The sequence below is a fragment of the Equus asinus genome, chromosome 30, assembly GCF_041296235.1.
Source record: "Equus asinus isolate D_3611 breed Donkey chromosome 30, EquAss-T2T_v2, whole genome shotgun sequence".
Classification (NCBI taxonomy): domain Eukaryota; kingdom Metazoa; phylum Chordata; class Mammalia; order Perissodactyla; family Equidae; genus Equus; species Equus asinus.
In genome coordinates, this window is record NC_091819.1 from 11,394,900 (window position 1) to 11,415,427 (window position 20,528).

General features: G+C 34.8%; 1 pseudogene; it reads right to left on the bottom strand.

Moving 5' to 3' along the window:
• Nucleotides 1-18,086: 18,086 nt before the first annotated feature.
• LOC106836742 (ubiquitin-conjugating enzyme E2 L3 pseudogene) lies at nt 18,087-18,778 on the bottom strand (annotated as a pseudogene).
• Nucleotides 18,779-20,528: the final 1,750 nt, after the last annotated feature.

A 20,528-nucleotide genomic window follows, 5' to 3' on the forward strand; every position in this document is an offset into this window, starting at 1 on the left:
TACTCTCTATAGCATTAGATTATCATTTAATTTTTAAAATATTTCCATCTAATTCATGTGAATTACTTGAAAACAAGGACTTTGTATTTCATTTAATTTATCATAAGCAGCTAGTCTAGCGGTCTTCCCAGAGTAGAGAGTCAGTGATAGTTTGTAAAAGAATGAGTAATTATCTGAAAATTAAATAGGATTAATCTGTATAAAAATTAAGTGAGGCTAAACCATATTTGCTACTATCTATGCAGCTGAAAAATACAGAAAACCTCTAAAAGGCATATTTCCTTGTAAATTTACCAAGACACTAATACAGATAATCTTTTTATTGAAACTCTAAAATTTAAACACCAATATTCTAAGTGGCCTAGTTGTTTCAAGAATGAGAACACGCTATGGAAGCCGTGAAAAACTCCTTTGAAAACTGGATAATAACTTTCTGTTATTATCAAATTAAGTATGGTTTAATTGCTGTAATTAATTATGAGAATTGTGGTTTTTTCTTTTCATTTTTTTTGTTTTTTGAGGAAGATTAGCCCTAAGCTAACATCCACCGCCAATCCTCTTCTTTTTGCCAAGGAAGATTGGCCCTGAGCTGACATCCACACTCACCTTCTTCCACGTTATACGTGGGCCGCCTGCCACAGCATGGCTTGACAAGTGGTGCGTAGGTCCACACCCAGGATCCAAACCGGGGAATTTTGATTAACATTAGTTGAAGTCAGTCTTTGCTAATTTCCTAATAAATGGGGCAAAACTATCATTGTTAGGCAAATTCATATGGACGCACCAAACACACAATGGTGAACCTCAGGATGAGCAGTTTTTAGAAAAGACGAAACTGCTATTTGTTCTCATTCCATCATAAAAATACTTCAACAGAAACTATTTCTTCCTCTTTAGATAATTTATTTTAATTGTTCTGGTTTTAAAGAAGAATGCCAAAGTAATTGCAGCTCAATACTTGAATCGAGGACTTGTGCTAAACTACCCTTGAATAGATAACGTCATTATATCTAGGTTATATCCCAAAGCTTATAACAAATTGTTCTCTATAAATCCAAATTCACTTTTATACTTGTTTATTATTATTGGTCAGAAAATTCTACTAATTACTTTTTTCCCTAATGAATACCTACTTTCTTAATTCCGTATACTGAAATGCTATTTTAAAAAATTTATTTTATTTTTAACTATGGCACTTAAAATTATTTCTTTTTATTATATTCTGCTTGTGGTATTTGATGAATGGAAATGTTCTCATAAAATATGCCTTTGAATTAATAAAGAATTTTTTTGGAAAACAGCCTCTGTGACATGAAAAAATGTAAATAATAAAAGTTGCTGGAATGGAAAGCTTATTAAAGATTACCTCATTTTAGGTTTCATTAACATTGCAATGGAGATATAACAGTGTGAGAAATCAATCTAAACAAAGTCATTATTCTTCAAATACAAGCCTTTCTAGAATTGTTTATGACCATAATAAGCACATTGTTTTCAGAGTAATAAATTTTATAGGTTGGAAAACATCATTTTGAGGTATTTAAATATTGCTGTAAAAGCATTTAGCTATAATGGCAGGCATCTAGTAAGACATAAAGGTTTATTAGAAGATCTATCCCACAAAATGTATATGTTTGACATACAAAAAATAACTAATTGTATTAGAAGTTTTCTCACTTTCTAGTTAATCAAGCTGATTGAGTTCATTAGATCATCAATATTGTTATTAAACACTGTATGTTTATTGTAGCATGTCTGTCCTTCATAAATAATTATATTACAGCTACCTCTCTTGCTAGCCAATTAAATTTATTAACACAGTAAGAAAATATATCATCGCAAATAAGAACGTGAACACAAAAGAGGTACACCTGATTTCTCTTTAAACCATCCTTCTGTCCAAAATGGAAGTGATAAACTAGAATGTATAATTAGTAAGCAAGAAAAAGCAGAAATACAATGCCAGAATAAGCTGATAGAAAATACTGTGGGTAAAGCCCAGAAGATAAATTGCAAATGTCTATGGAAAATACGAAGTAATCAAATAGATTTAATGAAAACAGGAACATGTTTAAGTAAATACACATGGGAAATGTCCAAATACATATAGGAAGTCTTTCAGGACATACATCTCAGATTACAATCTTAAAAATTCTTCTTCTTTTTTTTTTTTTTGTTGAGGAAAATTAGCCTTGAGATAACATCTATGCCAATCTTCCTCTATTTTCTATGTGGGATGATGCCACAACGTGGCTTGGTGAGCGGTTTGTAGATCCATGCCCAGGATCCGAACATGCAAACCCCAGGCCGCCAAAGTGGAGCATGTGAACTCAACCACTATGCCACTGGGTTGGCCCCCTTAAATTTCTTAGACAATTTCAGAGCTGTCAAATGTATATGGAACACATCTGTTCCTCGCTTGCCCCTTAAAATATTTGTAATGAAATAATTTTTAATTTAGAGTAATATTTGAGATTAGATAACTACCAAATGGAGGGTCTAGAGTAGATTTTGACATGTGCTTCTCTGATTGCTAGGAACAGCTATGTAATAGAAATCATGTGCACATATAGGTTTAAGAAAAAATGGAAAACATGAAAAATGTGTCTAGTTAAAACCATGGCTGTAGTTTCTGGTTATTTTATGATCTCAAACTTCCAACTCAGAAAATTATGTTTTTCAGAAAACATATCATTAATATACTTATGGTAATGGTTAATGTGGCACTCTCATCTAAGATATTTGTAATTATTATAGAAGAAATGGGTGACATTGGTTTATCAGCAAACTAGTGAGATAAATATTATTTTAACTGTTTTCCCTTAAAGTGATATTAAATATTATTACACGTATTAAACAGAGGTCATAAATCCAATGCATGAGGGATAGTGGGATTATAAACTAGTTAGAAGTAACCTCCAAACTATGTACAATTATAATGATTTTGTTCCTTTGTTTGGCTCTATCATGTAAAAAGAGATTTGCGAACTAATATTTTTATTATACCTTAAAGCCAATGTGGAAATATCATTAAAATTATGTGAGATACAAAGAAAAGACTTTAATACTAGGTTTTAAAAATTCAAAAGAACCAGGTTGCTCTATTTTGAGACTAATATACCTTGTGTAGATAACTACTAAAAATGGTAAGATCATTGCTTGTTTTGCGTTTAATTGCAGTCACGTACTTTTAATGGATATTTGTTTTCAACTTTGTTTTTTGATATTTGTACTAGCTATCTATTACTGCTTAAGAAAGTACCCCAAATTCTAGTGGCTTAAAACAATACAATTGATTATTTCAGAGTTTGTGTAGGTCATGAATCTGCGCAAGGCTTGGCCAGGTCCTCTCTTGAGGGTTTCTCACAGGTTGAAACCAAGGTGTGGACTGGAGTTGGAGCCTCAGTCTGAAGGCTTAGTTGGGAAGAGATGTGGTTCCAAACTCACTCACATCATTGTTGGCAGTTTTCAATGCACTGAGTGTCAGTGGACTGAGGGCGTTCCTTCGTCACTGGCTCTCAGCTATTGGCTACCCTCCCTGTTGTAATAACCTCTCTATAGAGCAAATCGTGGAGTGGCAACATCCTTTGTCAGAGCAAGTACATAAGAAAAGTCAGAGATACAGGGTGCAAGCAAGAAGGAAGTCAGACTTTTATAATGTAATCTCAGAGGCAGCATCCATCACTTCTGTAATATTCTGTTCATGAGAAGTGAATCTTTAGGTTCAGGCCATACTCATTGTCAAGAAACAGGGATCACTGGGAGCCAACTTCGAAGGCTGCCCATCACAAAACTGACTTAAAAAAAAAACTTTTCTTGAAATAAATTTAAATATCTTTATTTTGCCAGTCTTTTTTTTTTTAAATTAACTTAATACTGGTTCATGATAGAAATTTGCGATGTTTCTATACTGTACCCTGCCAATAATTTTATTAAGATTTCTTACACTATATATTTCTTTTCAATATTGCAGCCTTTACTGAGTGAGTTATTTGCAGTTGTGCTGGTAAATGTGCAACAATCAACTCCCTGAAAATAACGTATGAGTTTATTATATTTTTGTTCTGATATAAAAGATATATAGGACACAATTTATGAATAATAATAAAAATTCAATATCCTATTGTAATTCCATATAGCCAATTGATTTTCACAGAACGCTTCATATTGATTTTTGCAGACCTCTTGGATCTGTAGCAAACTCATGTTGGCAATTTTACCACGACCTGATAAAATCAGACTACAAATAAATGCAAAGAGTTTCCGCATATTACTGATAAATAAGTGTACTTTTGATGTGAGTGTTGATTAATAATTTTGCTTATTTAGCAAGTAAGATGAGAGTGAAATAAAAACATTTTGGAAATTCCCTCATTAGTCAATTATATGAACGATTCTTGGCTGAATCAAATGACAATGTTTGATTGTCAAAAGAATATTTTCTCATTTGTGTACACACACATATGCGTGTGTGTGTGTTATCACAATGTAATGACTACAGACACGGCAGCTTTTTAAGCTTGATCTGCATTATTAACATTTTTCCATCACATTCTTAAGTCTAAGCAATCAGCAAAAGAATGAATTGAGTCCTTATTGTAGTGTTTGTCAAATTCCATGGTATAAATATTCCCATCATGGCTGATGTCAGTCTAGCAACATGATGTCACTTAATGTAGAATTGGAAAGAAATGTGCAGTAACATACTATCATTTACTATTTCACCATACAGATACGTTAAACATAAGTAATGTCAAGAACATAGATCATAGTCAACATAGTAAACTTAGGGGAAACTGATGAGTCTTGAGTATATATTACCTTTGATTTTAATAATATATAATTATGAGTTCATATAATTTAATTTTAAATAATGGTTGTATTTTATTTTATTTTATTTTTTTTTGAGGGAGATTAGTTCTGAGCTAACATCTGCTGCCAATCCTCCGATTTTCGCTGAGGAAGACTAGCCCTGAGCTAACATCTGTGCCCATCTTCCTCTACTTTATATGTGGAATGCCTGCCACAGCATGGCTTGACAAGCCGTGCCATGTCCTCACCTGGGATCTGAACCAGTGACTCCTGGGCCACCAAAGCGGAACATGGAAACAACCACTGCGCCATCAGACTGGCCCTAATGGTTGTATTTGAAAAAGACTCATAAAATCTCTGAAAATGTGGACAGTGGACTTTCATGATGTAAGCCAGCTCCAATACACCACTGGTTATTTACACCATTTAAAATATATTTTTATATATATGTTAATATATATATATATATTAGCTCTGAAAAGGTTGCTTTGACTTTTGCTCATGACATTATCTAGGAAAATAAGTAGTGAATTAATAGGCAGTAATTTTGAGAAGAGTACAAATTTCCAGTTGTATTTTTTTTTCTTTCCCCTGAGGAAGATTTGCCCTGAGGTAACATCTGTGCCAATCTTCCTCTGTTTCATATGTGGGTTGCCTACACAGCATGGCCTCTGGAGAGTGGTGTAGGTCTGCACCCAGGAACCAAACCTAGGCAGCCGAAGTGGAGCATGCTGACATTAACCACTAGGCCACAGGGCCAGCCCCTTGGGTCTTTTATTGTTACACTATTTATTTCAATGAAGTGGATGAAAATAAACGTTTGCTACAATTATTCTCAGGCAAACTGTCATGAAAACATGAAGAAGGTAGAAGTAATGGACATTTACTAACTCCACTTTGCCTCAAATTGTCCCCAATTTTCTTGTTTGTAAAACAAAGAGAAATACTATTTATCTTACTAGGTTGTTGACAGAATTAAATGAATTAATGTAGTCAAGTACTCATAGTGAGATTATAGATCAGGAGCCAAGGAAGCAAGAAATGCCTCAAGCAATATGGTCCAGTGGCAACTTGAGAGAACCCTTGAGATGTTTTGAGGAATAATTTGTTTTTATGTTGCTACCCCTGGCCGCTCCATATATATGTATACACACACACACACACACACACGCACACACACCCAGGGCAGAGCCATGTGCTTGAGTTGGCAGACAGATTATTCCACCTGAAGTCCAGAGTGTGGAACAAGAGCTCAGAATGGATTCTGATGTCACAATCATACCTCATGCAAGGAAGTGCCCGATTTCATTTCATTTCCGTTTAAAACATTTGGGACAAGCACTTTCTTCAACATAGAGAAACGGGCTCAACAAATATTCGTGTAATTTAATATTCGTTCCCTAAAGCAAAATAATCCTGCCATGATAAAATAAGCAATCTGTTTCTATACTGCAATGGCAAGATATATCTAGATCTTGAAATATATTGCCTATGTAATTCACAATATATGGCTCTAGTAAATCAGCTCTAATTCCAAATTTATTTGAAATAAACTTCAACTTGTCAATGTTAAAACGTTCTGTAAGCATCAAATAAAAAATAACTGTGAAATTTACATCCTATCGTTTTCCATGCAGTAGAGTAAAACTTATTATGTTAAGTACTTGTATCAAGAGAAACAGAAGCAGCTGTATTTCAGAGGCTACCTTACCAAATCTGTAAAGGTTAGGGCTCTCATTAAAGCTTGCTCTTAACAATTCCTAGTACATTTTCTTTTATTCAATATTAAACACCAGCTTTTTAAAAATTTTCTGTTAATTTGTACATAGGGCATACTGACTTTTGGCAAGCAGTGGTATGCTAAACATGGCCATAAGTCCCATTCCAAAGTGATAATACTGCTCACCAAAAATCAACGGCCAAAAAAGCAAGATTAAGAAAAATTCGTCCTCAATCTTAGGAAAGTACATTGAAATGTATATTTTACTTGCCATCGAGAAGAACGCTATCAGATAGTTAGAACAGCATATTTAAGGGATAAGTTACCTGACAAACAGGCAAAAGATTGTTGAAAGCACTCTTCAAGGTGAGTTTATGGTGCCCAAGATGCAAATCTACAATCAAAGCTTGTAGAGTCGTGGAATGTATGCTAGCCACCAATTCCAGAGGGACAAAGTGTAGTGCCTTACATCTCAACTCTCTTAATTCACTGGCTTTGGACAAGTGCTTGACTTGCAAGTGCTTCAATTTTCCTATCTATAGAAGAGAGATAATATAGGATTTAATTTAAGGGGTCGACAGGAAGCTTAAATAAACTAATATTTGTAAAGCATTCAGAACAATGCTTAGCATTCTTGGAAGACGTCAATAAATGTTACTTTTACACTATTTGCTGTATGTAAGACAATAGAGTTAGTTAATTTATCACTTTATTCAAGATCTAAACCAGAACAAAAGTAAACTCTCTCAACTTCAAAATATAATCTCATTCATTTGCATCGTCAAGATTCAGTTTGAATTCCCTTTAAAATCAAATTGTACAAAATAAACAAGGAGATTCCATAGATGTCATATGTTAACATCAATGCCTAAAGGGGTGACTATCCTTGCTCCATCAAATTGCAAAAAGAACTCATGTTGCAGAAGAAATAGGTGGTATACACACTATATATGAGTTATGTGTTTCATATCTTATTCTTTATTAAAAACACTGAAGAGTATAGTATAACTTTAATTTTAAATTGCCATTGAAATTAAAAGTAATTATAAGCTCCATTATAAAGCAATAAATATCCAACCAAGGCCATATGGTATAAAAAGTACAAAAATTCCAATTATGTATAATAAAAAAGTAAAATAAAAAGCAAATATTCACCATGTTAAAGGAATATGAAAATGTAGAGATTTTTCTAGAAAAACAGTAATGTATACGCAGTTAGTAAGAAACCAAGGAAAATATCAGTGCTCTTGACCTTGTACTAAAAGAACAAAATTCAAAAAGCCACACTGAATGAATGCATGTTTAGTCAGAGACCATTTCTGTAGCTTAATTTTAGACTTAGAAGAAAATATCCATGATTTTTGGTAGGGAATAAAAAAGACGTGACTTGTTTATATGCAATAGACAATGCTGATTTATTAGACTTATTAGAAAGACTTTGGGGCTTAGAGGAAGAAACACTTGAATAATATTCAATAAAAATCCAAGTTAGTTTAGGCAGGTCACATAAATTATTTTTGCCTCAGTTTATTTATCTGTCAATTGGATGTTAAATATACTTATCAATAATAGCATCAAGATTTTGGTAAGTACCAAATATTTAATAGATATAATAGACAAACTTTGAAAAAATAATAAGAATTTATCAAATGAAATGTATTATAAATACACAGATTTTTCAAGGTAATTCTCCAGAATATGCGTCAACTAAAAAAGTATACTTGTTTACACAGCTACACTTGTGTATGAGAAAATGCACTTGTGTACAACAAGCTAATAAAGTTGTTATAAAGTGCACACCATGAAAACAATTTGATTTTTAGTTTTTATAGTTAAATTTTTGTCACCAAGCCAGAGAAGATGGATATCTTTCAAACTCTCCATGAAAATATATACAAAACGCATGCACAATTAAACAAAGTAATCAAGAGTAGTTTATGCATGAGGAAATGGCTGCTTATCGAAGCACACATTGGGATTGGCTGGGGAAAAATGTTTTAAAAATATAAAATGAATTGTACAGATCATCAGGAAATAGAAATGAGGAAGCTTTGCCCGGTTTATATGCTAACTGTGATTCAAAAACCTAGAATTCATGCAATTAAAAAGAATTAAACTGCTTAACCACAATCTTAACCAGGGCAATAATAATCATATATAAATCCATAAAGCAAATGATAAACTGGGTAAAATATTTGCAACTCATAAAGTGATAGTCTTTTTGTAATAAAGAGTGTGTAAAATTAGATGCAAATAGAATCCAAATATCAATGAAATTATTCGCAAGTGGTACAAAAAAATATTTTGCAGTGGGACTAGCCCAGTGGTGTAGTAGTTGGGTTTGCACGCTCTGCTTTGGTGGCCCGGAGTTTGCAGGTTCGGATCCCGGGCATGGACCTAGCACCCCACAACAAGCCACACTGTGGTGTTGTCGCATGTAAAATGGAGGAAGATTGGCAAAGATGTTAGCTCAGTGACAATCTTACTCAAGCAAAAGGAGGAAGATTGGTAACAGATATTAGCTCAGGGCCAATCTTCCACATAAAAAAGAAAAAAAATTTGCAGCAAATGATATAAACATGCTTCTTAAATATGTGAAAAGTTTCTTCATTTTTGTAATAATTTAAAATGCAGAGTCAACTATACAAATCTTATATTTTAGCTCGCAAAGTTACAAAGCAAAAAACTTGATCATATGCTGTGTCAAGGCTGTAAGCAAAGCAACGTTTGATATGTTGGTGGTAGAAATTACTTTTGCAAAGTCTACCAAAAGTAAGCATACTCTGAGCCAGTAATTCCACTCACAGGAATTTCTTCTACAGGGATAGGTTCTCATATACTCTTATACTCACTTATGAGAAATTATTGTATGTGGACATGATATTTGGATATACTCAGTAATTAATTAAACATTGTTTGGATTGTAAATGTTTGGAGTTCTCCTGAATTCCATCAATTGAGAACAGGTTAAATTAATCTTGGGACATCCATGTGAACACAATACAACTCCAAAAACGAATGGGCAGGGGCCAGCCCAGTGGTGCAGCAGTTAAGTTCACACATTCCACTTTGGCAGCCTAGGGTTTGCTGGTTCAGATCCCAGACATGGACCTACACACCACCTGTCAAGCCATGCTGTGACAGGTGTCCTGCATATAAAAAGCAGAGGAAGATGGGCACAGATGTTAACTCAGGGGCAATCTTCCTCAGCAAAAAGAGGAGGCTGGGCAGCAGATGTTAGCTCCTGGCTAATCTTCCTCAAAAAAAAAAAAAAAAAGAACAAAAGAATGGACCAGTTCTGTAGGCACTGAAATGGAAAGAGTTCAATGGTATGTTGTTAATCAATGAAAGTATAAAATAATCAATATAACATGCTACTTTTTAATGATAATATTTTTGGAGTTTGGGAACTATATATACATATATATTATATTATATTCACTTTCACATGTATAAAGAAACTCAAGGAAAAAATGTCCAAACAAAAAGTAATAACAGTGGTTACTTGCGTGGGAGGGAATGGGACATAGGTGGGGGAAGAAATAGAATAAGGGATAGATTTTCACAGTATTATTCACATATATATACACATACGAAAGCACTTATATATACACGTTACCTTGTGAAGCTATTTATGGTTATTAAATTTTGGAACTGAAAAATTAAATGAAAAATTCTGTCTCCTAAAGACAGAGGAACATGTTCATCTAGAAAAATAAATATGTAAAAATATTTAATAAAATATTGACAAAGGTAGTGAGGTAAAGGGGATTTGTGATTCCCTATCTAGTGTCTTCTCTCCAAGGCTGTTTTCAATATGGCAGATCAGATAGGCTATTTCCTTCTTGGAACCTTCAACATAAGCTCTCCCTTATGAATGGTTCATCACCTACGTAGGCAAAGGTCCACCTTCATAATCTGATTCTCCTCAGGTGGGCATCTTCATTAAAATCATCATCATTGTCATCTTTTGCTGCTTAAGTACTTTACAGAGATTAACCCATTTCATTTCCAACACAACCTCTTGAAGAATGTTCTGTGTAATCCCATTTTGTAGATATGGAATTTGGATCACAGAGAATTTAAATAATTAGGCAAGTGTCGAAGTGTTAAACAGTGGCACCATGAGTCCAATTTAAGCTCTTAGCCAGTGTCCCTAAAGCATTAACACAATTTTATCATACAGTGTTTAAAATATGTGGAAAATTATAGAGTATAGGAGACACATAGACTCACCATCTAGACTTACCAACTTAGCAAAACATATTTGCTACAGATTATTTTAATGGCAGGTTTTCTTGAGATAAATTAGACGAATACACTTATTTTCTCTTAACTTATAGATTTAGCGTAACAGTCGCCATTTCTTTGATTAGTACTGTCTAATGACTGCTCAACATGTTTCCGACCTAGCCCCCTGCTGAAATAGCTGAAAGATGCTGAGCCAGAAGAAAGCAAAAGAGAAGATTGTCGTTCGTGACTGGGCAGCGGGTTCAGAGTGGAAGACAACTGAGGGCAGGGAGAGGCGGACAAAGGAGAATGCTGACTTTCATAAAGAAAAAGCAAAATGATCACATATTCTATACATGTCTTTGTATCATGCAATTCTACCATCTATTATTTAAGGAGATCCCTTTTATAATTAATGATGAGGAAGTTTTTATAAAATTGAAAATATTAGCAGAAACAAAAAGAAATGTTTCTCTTGGGCAAAACTGGTCTATACTACCTTTCTTTTGACCAAAGAGTACTTCCACTTAAAATATGTCCAAGAATATCAATCATGCTATTATGTATTTTCCTCCAAATTCCTTATATAAAATGGTGGTGAGTACTGTTTACTTGTGACACCAGAAAATGAAAAAAATCTTCTTTTCTTTTCAAGCAAATTCCACTAGTGAAACAAGAAAGTTGAAGCCGAACGTAAAAATCCACCCCATCCTATAGACAAAGGGTTTAAGAATGTGAGGAAGAGATGGGAGTTCTTTTTATTTTTTCTGGGTTTGTTTAAGGAAAAGAAACAGTCTGTAAGGCATGAAGTACCTTTCCCCCCATCTATCCTTATTGTGATGAATGAGGACAGGTTGAACTTGGTCCCCTCCTGTAGATGGATCTCATCTAATCATCCCTACTAATTTGGGGAATGATGTGTCTCCCATTTGAAATTTCCTGAGACATAGAACCTTTTCTCTTTGACTAAAAAAAAAGAGGAAGGTACTTAAAAGTAAGTGGAATTTAAACAGAGAAGTCATAAAAGAAGCCTGAATTCTCAACATTTGACATGGCAAAGAGGTATAGTTTCCTTAGGGTCGGGGATCAGAATTGGTCATCTCAAAATGTGTGTTTTTGCCTTGATTATTTTTAAGGACCAAAGACTCTGAAAGAAACTTTGACCTTCCCCCCAACTCTCTAAAATAATTTAAGATAGAAGGCCTGTTCTGGGAAGGAGCTATCACCGTAAATAACTCTAGGTGTGGTAGACAGGAAGGCACGAGCAAGACCATTTTTATCAAAGTTCTGTCTTTCAGGTCACACTCTCTAGAGATGGCCTAGCACATACTTGTTTGTCGAACATTTGCATTTCCATCTCCATGTAAATTGCCTTCCTTCCCTTTGAAGTCCAAAACCACCACCCCCAACACTTTCCTTTGTCTGGAGCTGAAGATGGTATTTAAGATGCTGGCTTCAGCCATTTTGGTGAGTTATTCAGTTTTTCTAGATTTCTTCCACATACACGTGTTATTAAATTTTGATTTTCTCCTGCTATTCTGTCTCATGTCACCTTAATTCTTAGACCAGCCAGAAGGACCTAGAGGGTAGAGGAAATAGTTCTTTCTCCCCTGCACCACGTATATATCAGTTGGCACCATAGGGAAGGTGAAATTTTCCTTTCATACAGAAAGAGCTGCCCACAGATGCAATGAAAGCCCAGCAGCTAAAGGCTATGAGATAAACAAACATAAAAATCTGTAGCAAATATGTTGAAATGTAAAAAGTTGGTAAATCAAGATGGTGAGCCCCTGTGTCTCCTATACTCTATAATTTTCCACATATTTTAAGCATTGTACATTAAAACACCAACATACTAAATGTTGGTTTCCCCACAGTCTTGACATGGAGCATCTGATCCTTTATTGCTCTGTAATTCTGATAGCTAAAAAATAAGATTTGTATAGTTGGCTTTGCATTTTAATTTACTATAGAAATGAAGAATCTTTTCACATATTTAAGAAGTGTGTTTATATCATTTGCTGCAAAATAGTTTTTTGTATCACTTGCAAATAATTTCATTGATATTTGGATTTTATTTATATCTACTTTTAGATATTCTTCATTACAAAAGGATTACCTCTCTACGAGTTGCAAATATTTTTCCTGGTGTATCATTTGTCCTATGGTTTTACATACTATTATTATTACCCTGGAGAATATCCGGCGTAAGTAGTTGAATTTTTTTAATTGTATGAATTCTTGGTTTTGAATCATAGTTAATGTACAAACTGGGCAAAGATTTCTCATTCCTATTTCCTGATCATCTATACAATTCATTTTACATTTTTAAAACATGTTTCCTCAGCCAATCCCAGTGTGTGCTTCAATAAGCAGACATTTCCTCATGAATAGAATTGTTCTTGATGGATTTGTTTCTTTCTTTTTATTATTTTTTTTTTGAAGAAGAAGACTAGCTGTGAGCTAACTACTGCCAGTCTTCCTCTTTTTGCTGAGGAAGACTGGCCCTGAGCTAACATCCGTGCAGATCTTCCTCTACTTTTTTATATGTGGACACCTACCACAGCATGGTGTGCCAAGCGGTGTCATATCCATGCCCAGGATCCGAATTGGTGAACCCCGGGACTCAGAGAAGTGGAACGTGCACACTTAACCCCTGTGCCACTGGGCCAGCCCCGATGATCTTCTTTAATTGTGCATGATTTTTTATACGTATTTTAGTGGAGAATTTGAGAGAGATCCATTTTCTCTGGCTTGCTGACTAAAATTTAACTATAAAAACTAAAAATCAAACCGTTTCGTGGTGTATAATAACTTATCTTGGTATACACAAGTACATTTCGACATATAAAAGTGTAGCTGTATAAACAAGTCTACTCTGAGTTTCTTAAATTTTCATCTATTAGAGTATAACAGAGTGTTTAAAACCATATGGATAATATCTTCTAATAGCACTCTCCATTATTTTGTATATTAGGATAAAGAAGGTCCACAAAGTCAATTCAAAACCAGTTAGGCCAAAATTAAGCCCTTTTCTATGACTTACCAATAAGCATAATCTCTAGTTACTGTAACTTTGCTTTTTAAGTTTTGGAATGATTTTAGATTTTTGCATTTATATATCTATTCTTTTTACTCTTCATTCAAACAGTGAACATGTTTTTTTGGAGGGAAAGATTCACTCTGAGCTAACATCTGTTGCCAATCTTCCTCTTTTCTTTTTCTTCCTTACCCAGAGACCCAGCACATAGCTATATATCCTAGTCGTAAGTCCTTCCAGTTATTCTATGTGAGCTGCTGCCACAGCTTGGCTACTGACAGACTGGTGGTGTGGTTCCACGACAGGGAAATGAATCTGGGCTGCCGAAGTGGTGAGGGCCGAACTTTCACCACTAGGCTATCAGGGCTGGTTCTCAAGCAGTTAAATTAATAATGTCTGCCCTCCTAAAATATCTCTCTGTTCTTTCATGTGCATTGTTGAGAATCACTATTCTTGGAATCTTAAGTTTATTATGTAAGAGTCTTTTTTTATTTTCAGTGTCATTGAAGTATAATTGACAGCTAGGAATTGTGTAGCCAACCCTGGGTGGTCTGGTGGTTAAGACTTGGCACTCTCAGCTGTGGCCCAGGTTCGCTTCCAGATCAAGGAGCCACACCACCCATCTGTCATCTGTTGGTTGACATACTGTGTGTTGCTGTGATGCTGAAAGCTATGTCCACCAGGATTTCAAATGCAGCAGGGTCACCCATGGTGGGTAGGTTTCAGCAGAACTTCCAAACAAGACAGACTTGGGAAAAGGATCTGGCCACCACTTCTGAAAAGATTGGCATGAAAATCCTGTGAATATCAGTGGAGAATTGCCTGATAGAGCACCAGGAGGTGAGAAGGTGACGCAAAAAGACTGGAAAGGGTTCAACTCTCCTGTCCACAGGGTCAGCAGGAGTGGGAATCACTTGAGGGCACCAACAACAAAGGAACTGCATATATTTAAGTTGCACAACTTTACGTTTTGATATATGTATGCATTATGAAATAATCATCACAATCAAGATAATTAACATATCCATCACCTCACATAGTTAATATTTTCCTTCCTTCCTTCCTTTCTTTCTCTCGTGATGGGAGCACTTAAGATCTACTTCTTAGCAATTTTCAAGTAAAAAATACTGCATTGTAAAGTATAGTCACTATCTTCACAATTTATTTACCTTGCATAACTGAAACTTTGTACCCTTTGACACTGTCCCCATTTCCCCATCTCCTCAGCCCCTGGCAACCACCAATCTACTCTCTGCTTCTATGAGTTTGGCTATTTTAGATTCCACATATAAGTCAGATCAGGCGATATTTGTCTTTCTGTGTCTGGCTTATTTCACTTAGCATAATGTCCCTCAGGTTCATCCACATTGTCACAAATGCAGGATTTCCTTTTTTATTAAGGCTGAATAATACTCCATTATATATATATGAAAATGGTAACAATGTGAGGTGATGGATACATGATATATATATTTATATAAACATGCAGATGAATAGATAAATATTAATTAAATATATATATATCATATTTTCTTTCCCTATCTGTCATCATCAAACATTTTTGTTGTCCCCATATCTTGGCTATTGAGAATAATACTACAATGAACATGCAAGTAAAGATATCTCTTTGAGATACTGATTTCATTTTCTTGGATATACACCCAGAAATGAGATTGCTGGATCATATGGTAGTTCTATTTTTAATTTTTTAAGGAACCTCCACACTGTTTTCCATAGTGGCTGCATCAACTTACATTCCCACCAAAAATATAGGAGTTGAATGGGGAGGCAGGTTGTAGAGTGTTATTCTTCAGGAGAAAATCAGATTTGGATGGGACTTTTGTAAAATCAGTGATAATCATGTTGAATTTGAACTTTTTGAGACATTAGGAAGTTGTTCTCAGCAGAAGGGAGCAGCTAACACGAAGTTATACCCTTTTCCGAGATCTAGCTTGCATGTAGTGTCTAGTCGATATGGATCAGGGTCCTCTTGCCCCAGCTAAGAACATTTCTGAAGACCCATGCCAGTTCCAGAGTTCCATAAGGAAGTGTCTGACCTTGTCCAGGTTTGGCTGAGAAAGAGTATTTCTGAAACTCATGTCATTCAGCACTGAAACTGGGAATTTCACATGCAAATCGGAGTGATTGGCCCTCTGTAGCAACTACATTATAGTTTCACTTCCTGCTCTGCTCAGTGCTTCCTGCATTCTCTTGCTGGTGTTGTCCATGAGAAGACTCCCTGTTAATCCACGGCAACCAAATCTTTATCTCAGAATCCATTTCCTGGGAAATTCCACTTAAGATAGATAACAAACTATGTTCCCTATAGGAAAAGCAATCAGTGCTCTATTCAGCCCTAAGGGGTCCAATATTTAATGGATTCAGAGTAAGGATCTCTTGGTCTTACTTGTGTCTCTGATTCTATCATTAATATATATTGTCTTTAATTTATATGCCCACTCTCCAGGAATTGATATTATCTACAATATTTTGTTTTCTTTCACATGAAGATTTCAGTCTAAATCATTTCAATCTAGCTTTTAGATTGACTATATGATCAATCATTAATAATGCATACAATCAATAGGTTAAAATTAGAATAGGGCTTGTTGGAAAAAGTTAATATTTTTCCTTTTCATATTTGAGTTGGATCAACATTCATCTAATATTTATTAGAATTTGTTTCTGCTGCCAAATCATTATTCTCCAAGATCAATTTTCTTTCTTTTTTTGTTGGAAAAGGGGACATTTTATCAAACTCTTTGCATAAAACTAGATTTACACTAATATTATCTGCATAATCTCTGGTTTCTATGACAAATGTTTCACTGCAGTGGTGGATACACCTTGATTGTCTGTCTTCAGAATGAAAGGGTATAATTGAAATCTTTCTACATGCTCTCTAATTCTCTTCCCTTTTGTGCTTTCTAATGTGATTTTAAGATTTTTAAAATATTACGTGTCAATCAAAACTTTCCAGTTACTTAAATCTTAAGAACTTTAAACAATAGTTAAATCAGAATCATTCTTTCCAATCTTGTGAAGTTCATATAAAGCTCCATCCTCACCGTGAACAACCATGAGAGTTAAATTATGAAACTGATGTTGATCATTGTAGTTCTGGCATCTCCAGATTGTACAGACAATGACCTTATCCTGGTATGCTCACATCTACCCCCCGTCTGTCCCATTCTGTCTAGTTAATGGATAAGAAGTAGGCCACAGGCTCTCACAAACAACATTTTCCTTATATATGAACTTTGATGCGTTCATCTGGCAGATTGCATTTCCCAAAGATGTTTTCAACATTATCCCCCATCCTGCATGATCTTCTACACTGAACTCACCACTCCCCAAACAAACTGGAGTCTAGTTCCTCTTTCAGTGAGTCTGAGTTGACTTGAGACCTCTTCAACCAACTGAGTATGGCACAAGTGGGGCTGCGAGACTTACGATGCTAGTCAGAAAAGGGCAAACTTTTTCCGCCCAGACGTTTTGGACAGTTGGACATTTTTTAAACCATCTTTGGACACTTGGATCTTTTGACACTTTTAGGCACAACCTCTGCTTAAGAAATTCTCTACACTGAAACCATCAGACGGTAGAGCCTATGTATAATGGTTGAGAGCCAGCATTAATTGCCAGATATCAAGATATTTTGGGGGAGAAGATGCCTGGATTAAGAGAATTATTTCATATAAGTTTTATAAAAGTAGTGGAAATATTAATTTTGGTATTCTTAACTATCAATCTACAATAGATAATCAAGAAACACTTGTTAATGCACTAATTAATGAACAAAATTATAATTTAAAATATTCAATACGTGTAGCCATTGTTAATAATGGAAATTTCCAATAATTTGAAATTTCTCTTGTTTAAACAATAAAGTATTAAAAAGCTTTTATTTCTCTCAAAAGCAATTCTATGATAATAGTCAGTATTTGGGAGAATAAAAGTTTCATCTAAAATAACAAGATTTTGGGCTGGCCCCGTGGCGGAGTGGTTAAGTCCGCGCGCTACGCTGCAGGCGGCCCAGTGTTTCGTTGGTTCGAAACCTGGGCGCGGACATGGCACTGCTCATCAAACCACGCTGAGGCAGCGTCCCACATGCCACAACTAGAAGGACCCACAACGAAGAATATACAACCATGTACCGGGGGGCTTTGGGGAGAAAAAGGAAAAAAATAAAATGTTAAAAAAAAAAAATTAAAAAAATAAATAAATAAAATAACAAGATTTTTTTTTTAAAGTAGATTTGAAGCAATGATTTTTAAAACAAAGAACGCAGAACTAGAACATCTTAAATTTTTAATCCTTTCTTTACAGGTTAGCTCGACCACTTTTGATTAAGAAAACTGTGGAAAGTTAGTAACTGCCACAAACGAACGCCAGGCGGTGGCCCGTGTCAATTTTCCACAGAGTCCTGCTTTGCGGGGTGTCTGAATGCACTGCTCGGGGTCTCTGCTCACACCTGCTGGAATCAATCGTGACAGATATTAGTCCACAGGTCGCTTTTCCCCATATTTCTTTGTAAACTCTTCAGCGTTCTTACAGAATTTTTTACGGTCCTTGGAGTATTCTTCAGCTAGGTCAGCCCGAAGCGGGCGCTCAGGCTGGGGGTCGTTCACCAGTGCTATGAGGGACCGAATTACTTGGTCGGTTTTGGTTGCTGGCTTCCAGTTTTCAGCACTAATTACCGGCAGACAGACCTGCCCCTTTTCATCAATGTTCGGGTGATAGATCTTTGTTTTAAATGTGATCTTCGGTGGTTTGAATGGGTACTCTGCTGGAAAGTTGATTTCGATTCTGAAGGTCCCATTGTCATGTGGAGGGTTGCCAGGAACAATAAGCCCTTGCCAAGTCAATAAATTAGCTTCATCAATCTGGATGTTACGGAAGTTTTTCATTCCACATTTGCGGATTTCTTCAAGCTCCTTCATCAGCCTCCTGTTGGCCGCCATCTTGGATCTGGTGCTGCTAAAATAACAAGATATTTTGAGGAAGAAGAGGCCTAGAATAAGAGAAACATCTCATATGTAGTTTTTAAAGAATCGCATCAGAAATATTAAATTTGGTAACCTTAATTATCAACATGGGTCCTAGGATTACTGCTTACTTTGCAGTGACCCATTCTAATTATAAATTTAATGTCTATGATTAGCTCAGTGCTCATTTTTATCTACCTTATATGGATATAGACCTTAAAATATCACCTTTAGACAAATTATTCGTAGTATTGATTTAGATTATTGTGCAAGACAAAGAACACATCAAAGTAAGAAATTTCTGCCTGACTGGATCATATGTAATTCTAGGTCGTATGTAGTAGCTTTGTTCAGTCCAAATTATCCTTGAAGTGCCTAGACATGACTCTTCAATTAAGAGTATTGAATGAGTTTCAAGTCCACTCAAAACCACGTTATAAAATTAATGAGTCAAGTATTTAATTAAATTAATTTTGGATGGCATGGTTGACAGTTATTGCCTAGTATGTCTTAATAAATCGATAATCTATTTCTTCCATGAGGAAAACATTCTGTCTTTAAAATAAAATATACTAAACCCAGGCCTATTCTAACAAAATGATTTTTTTTTTAAATTTTGTTACTACTTTTATTTTTCTCAAAGGAAAAGCACTGAGAGAAAATTGGTATGATTATACTTCATCTTATAGATGTAAATTTTCTAGAACTCCTTCTTCAGATTTTACTTATATCATAAAAAGCTACTTCATTGCCATGAAATATCTCTATGAGAGTCTTTTTCTCCCCCTTTTGGTACTTAAATTGTAGCTAATGATTTTCTTGGTACATTTTCGTGGTACAGCAAGCTCATGCACTGGGTTGCTTAGGAATTTTAAAGTGGTGCTGATAATTAGGGCTAGTTGCTTAAACTGATACTGCATAGGCACCTTCAAAGCATTCTGAAGTTTTCAAAAATGACAGGAAAATGAAATAGCCATTTATGATTAAATGAGTTGTGACTACTGATTATCCATATTATGATTACTGGAAATTTACTTTTTAAAATTGTACTATGTCGACATCTTAACCTAAACCAGAATGTAGAATATTATCTTCTTTATAGCACGAGTAAAGCAAATATCTCTTGGTATTTTAGTCCTGAGGAAAATTCAGTTGTTCAATTAAATTTCCGCCTTAATTGTAAGGAATTAGTTGACTTTGTAAATTTTGGATATATTATTATTCCTTCTTTGCTTGTTAAAATAAATGTAATAATGCTACATAACAGAATTATGGTAGAACACAGAAGTAGTATAAGCTGAATTCTTTCATTATAGAGATCACATACTAAGAGCTATCTCATGTTTTTTTTTTATTACGAAAATCAGACAGAAAAGAGAAATTGATTAATTTTAATATGCAAAATCATACTAAGATACTAGAAATTTAAAAAAATCTCAATATAAATTCTACATTGAGTAACTCAATTATTTTAATCGCAATAATTGAAGGAAAGGCTGTCTTATTCCTTCCTAACGGTACTGTGATACATTAGTGCCTTGACTTGTTTTTAAACCACCATAATGCCACAATCATTAACTTTTTTCATGTAGAATATTTGTTTGAATGCTTCGTATTTAATAATTTTAACATCAAGTGTACTTTCAAGATACTTAAAATATTATCTAAAAATTCAGAATTTTTCTCACAATACACCATTGAATTTATTCTTTGATTATTTTTGCTACTCAGACTTGTA